The 4,835-nt window shown below is 37.8% G+C and overlaps 1 pseudogene; it reads left to right on the plus strand.

Annotated features, from left to right (window-relative positions):
• Positions 1-1,462: 1,462 nt before the first annotated feature.
• On the plus strand, positions 1,463-1,626 carry LOC122890656 (annotated as a pseudogene).
• Positions 1,627-4,835: the final 3,209 nt, after the last annotated feature.

Raw genomic sequence — 4,835 nt, forward strand, 5'->3', positions numbered from 1 at the left:
GAAAAAATACTTGTAAATAAAAATTTCAAAATGCAATTTCATGTATACAACAATTGATTGTCATCAATGAACTAAATGCAGCATATAACATACTATCAACCGCCCAATAGATGTGATCATTTACCTCTAAGCAAGCTAGCTTTAACATATACTCCAAGATATAAAATAAAAGTTCTTCATGAAGGAACATCTAGGTCACACTTGCAACACATTTCAATTTGTTCTGTGATTTTTACCTAGTATCTAATAAATTCCTTCTTCCTAAATGGAAAATTCCATGGCCGCCTTTGGTCATTATTTCCACATCTGAACTTCATTCTCTCAATAATATGCTTTAAGCATCAGTCCCTTCTTTGTTCTATTTCATGCCCTCTTGCTTTTGAACTATTATATCCTTGAAGAGTTTCCTTTCATATTATCTTTTTTGTCTTCCAAACTTTATCTGCATTCGTCACATTCACCTTTCATTTCCCTCTCAAGAATAAGCACTGACCTCATATTTTTAGTCTCCACAAGGATCTATGACCTAAAGATCCTTTATCATCACAGCTGTCTTTATTGATGCTTCATTACCATTCCTGTCATAGGAGGTTCAGAATCACGCATAAAGCTCCAAGTGGGGTGGATTCCCATCCTTTGAAATGCTTTTATAATGATGTGAACCTGAGTCCCATTAGCTTTCCTGAATATTAAGATGCTATTGCTCTCATTTTGTTTCATCTCAGCCATAAGTCTTGTTACTAATATACCCTTTAAAAATGTTATTCTACTGTATATTTCTTTGCAAGCCTTGGCCTAATTCTTTTCTCCATTTTTCTAAAATTCTTCTGTGTGGTTTCTTTTCTTTTTTTTTTTAAGATTTTATTTCTTTAGGGGCACCTGGATGGCTCAGTGGGTTAAAGCCTCTGCCTTCGGCTCAGGTCATGATCCCAGGATCCTTGGATTGAGCCCCACATTGGGCTGTCTGCTCTGCAGGGAGCCTGCTTCCCCATCTCTCACTCTGCCTATATCTCTGACTACTTGTAATCTCTGTCTGTCAAATAAATAAATAAAATCTTAAAAAAAAAAGATTTTATTTATTTATTTTTTTTTAAAGATTTTATTTATTTATTTGACAGACAGAGATCACAAGCAGGCAGAGAGGCAGGCAGAGAGAGAGGGGGAAGCAGGCTCCCCGCCGAGCAGAGAGCCCAATGCGGGGCTCGATCCCAGGACCCTGGGACCATGACCTGAGATGAAGGCAGAGGCTTTAACCCACTGAGCCATGACAGACAGAGACCGCAAGTACGCAGAGAGAGGCAGGCAGAGAGGGAGGGGGAAGCAGGCTCCCTGCTGAGCAGAGAGTCCGATGAGGGGCTCAATCCCAGGACCCTGAGATCATGACCTGACTCAAAGGCAGAGGCTTTAACCCACTGAGCCACCCAGGCACCCCACTTCTGTGTGGTTTCTAATATGACATACAAGCTTTGTGCAGTGGCAGTATCATAGCTAATGAGGTTTATCTAAGGTGTGATTACTGTTAATTAAAAACTCTTCCAATATGATGTACAACAGGTGCCATGACAAACACATTCTTTAGTACAAAAATCAATAGAGTAAATGTGTTTTCCTAATTAAATCAATTTACATGAATATTTTATCTCACCAAAATACCATTTAATGGCCTTCTACATGGTATTTGTCACAAAAGGAAAGGAAGCCAGGTGAAAAGAGATGAATGGAAAGAGTAGTATAGAATTAATTATTCCTGCCACTGAAAGAGGAACTGAAGAACATATATTACCTATTGTGGACTAGTTGAGTCAGCTGTTTATGAAGAGCATATTTTTGTGGAATTTTCTGGAAGTATTTACATGACTTGAAAGTATTTACAAAGCACATAAAAGACAAAACTTTCAACTAAACAATAACCTAAAAACTCAGAGAACCTATACTTTTTTAATCAGCTTTGGTTTTCGCTACTTTGATTGACTCCATTTTGTTTTTTCTTTTATTGTATAATTCTGAGATTGGGTTGTAGAAAAAATGCCCAAGCACCAACTTGTTCAAGTCACCTATAAAATGATTATACAACTGGAATGAGGGGACAGAGCAGCCACATTTACACTGCAGATAATCTTTTGCCTTATTACCTTACAACACTCTGCATTTTTTTCTTTCCCTATTTCACATTCCAGGAAAAATGACAATTAGTGAACTCTGAGATGTGCCACTTCCTTTTTCCTTCCTCACCAATTTCCCAGAAACTAACATGTTCAAATGTGTCTATCACATCCACATCTTATCTGCAATGTCCAGAGCAGAGGAAAAAGAAATCCTTTGATACTGTCCCAGAAAATAGAAATAGGCCACCAGTATAGGTAAAATAGGAATAAATCAGCAAATGGTCAAAACAATCCCTCTCCCTCCTTGCTTTCTTTTATATATAATTCTCTTTTTCACTTACATTTTCTGCCCCAAACTGTTTACCTAAGAAAGTTCCTCCAGAGATGTACGTCTGTTCAACGGAACCCACGTCTACCATTCTGGGAAACTTTGTGCTAGACTCCAGAAGTGAGAATTGGAGGAAGGAGAGCATGTCTAACTCATATTTTTTCCCGCTGCATGTAGCAAAATACTTACCACATAATCTGTACTCAGAAATGTCAAATAAAGAAAATATAATGTGAGCATGCTATACTTTACTTCTGGATTGTGCATACATTTGAGATCTCACTGCCAAACTATAACAAATGATACCAAATATATTATGATTTCTCATTTCTCCCCTCAGAGTTGACTATCATGTTTTATCATTAAGGTTTTGATCACTGGGGAGACAACAAACTCCAGAGAAACACAAGCTGAATTATGCATGGTCTTTTGGTTAAAAAGACTGACTCTGGAGCCAGGCTGTCTGAATTCAAATTCCTCCTCCACCACTTACCAGCTGCTGACATTAGGCAACTTAATTAATGATTCCATGTCTCACTTAATCTACCTGTTATAACACTACCTACACTTCATCAAGTTGTGGAAGTATTAAATGAGCTAATATTTTAAACCTCTTAAAATAGTGTCTGGCACATGATAAGGATTATATAAATGTTTGTTTTGAAAAAGTTGTCTTCTGGGATACTACCGGTCAGTTGGTCAACTAAGAATAATTTACTATTATAGGAAAAAAATGGTGGTCTATATCTCTGAAAATATTCCCTGCTAGATGTAATATTTTAATTAATAAAGCCTATCAAGACCTCAGAATAAAATTTATTGCATGATGATGTAAGTTATAAAAAATAAACTTTTCTTTTGCATCTTCCTCTCACTGTTCATATGTCCCAAAAATTTTAGAGTAATATTCTCTCCCCAAATCTGGAAATCTTTAAAGCACATTGTTTCTCCTTGACAGATGGAGAAGGTTTTGGCCTCTGGCAATACAGAGGACAAGTATCCTGAAAAATCCTTCCAGACAAAACACCAACGTGAGGTGGCTTGCAATAAAGAATAAAAACTCTTTAATAAATAGCTAAAAATACGAAAAGTGAGAAGTCCTCAGGGGCCACAGAATGAAGAAGAAGCAGGAGTCAGTGTGATAAATTGGTACTCAAATGACTCCTGCCTAAAGGCACGTGCTGGCTCCTGGAAACTAGAGTCTTCCAGCTTAAGGCTACATTGGATGGATCAGACGGAAAACTCGCCACAAGACAGCAACACTTACTATAAAGCTAGAATAAGTGTGACTGTTTAGTCATGCTTCAGGTATAGACAACCAGATCAATGGAACAGAAAAGAGTGGCCAGAAATAATACACACATATATGAATATGTGATACATGACAGAGGAGTTATTATAAATGAAGGGAAAAGGGGAGTTGTTATAGATTATAAATAGATGATCTAGGGTAATTGAGTATTTTCATCTTTTTTTTTAAGACTTTATTTTAGAGAAAGCAAGCACATGAGCTGCAGGGCAGGTGAGGGGGAGAGAGAGAGAGAGAGAACCTCAAGTAGACTCCCCATTGAGCACGGAGCCCGATGTGGGGCTTGATCTCATGACCCTGAGATCATGAACCAAGCTGAAATCACGAGTCAGACATTTAACCAACTGAGCCACCCAGGAGCCCCAGGTAACTTCATTTTTAAAAAAGCCCTGCCTCCTGCCACAGAATAATGTCCCTTCAAAGTAAATTAAAGACCTATGAGAAGAGCAAACCATAAAGCTTTCGTAAGAGAATATAGGAAAATACCTTCAAGATTTCAGGGGAAGGAAAGAAGATATTTGATATGTAAAAATTACTAACCATAAGGAAAAAATGATAAATTTAACTACATTAAAATTAACTGTTCATCAGAAGACACCTTAGAGAAGGAAATGAGCAACAAAGTGGAAAACAACATTTGTGACACATATAATTGACAAAGAACAGATACAGAGAAGATATAAAGAACTGTTACATTTGCACCCCTCCCAGGTTGCCAAAATAGTTGAAGCCAAACAATACCAAGTGTTGGTGAGGATGGAAAGCAAAGAAAATTCTCATGCACCCCTGATAGGAGTACAAATGGTAAAGCCATTTTGGAAAACAGTTTGTTATTGGCTAGAAAAGTGATGATGTATATACTATAGATGAAGGGAAAGAGGAATCTTTTTTTAAGATTTATTTATTTGTTAGAGAGAGAGAGGGGGGAAGAGAGCACAAGTGGGAAGGGCAGAGGAAGAGGGACAGAGAGAATCTCATGCAGATTCCCTGCTGAGGGAGAAGCCCAGTGCCATTCTTGATCTCTCAACTCTGAGGTCACGACCCTGAGATCATGATGTGAGACGAAACCAAGAATCAGTTGCTCAAACTACTG

Source organism: Neovison vison, chromosome 11, assembly GCF_020171115.1.
Source record: "Neovison vison isolate M4711 chromosome 11, ASM_NN_V1, whole genome shotgun sequence".
Classification (NCBI taxonomy): domain Eukaryota; kingdom Metazoa; phylum Chordata; class Mammalia; order Carnivora; family Mustelidae; genus Neogale; species Neogale vison.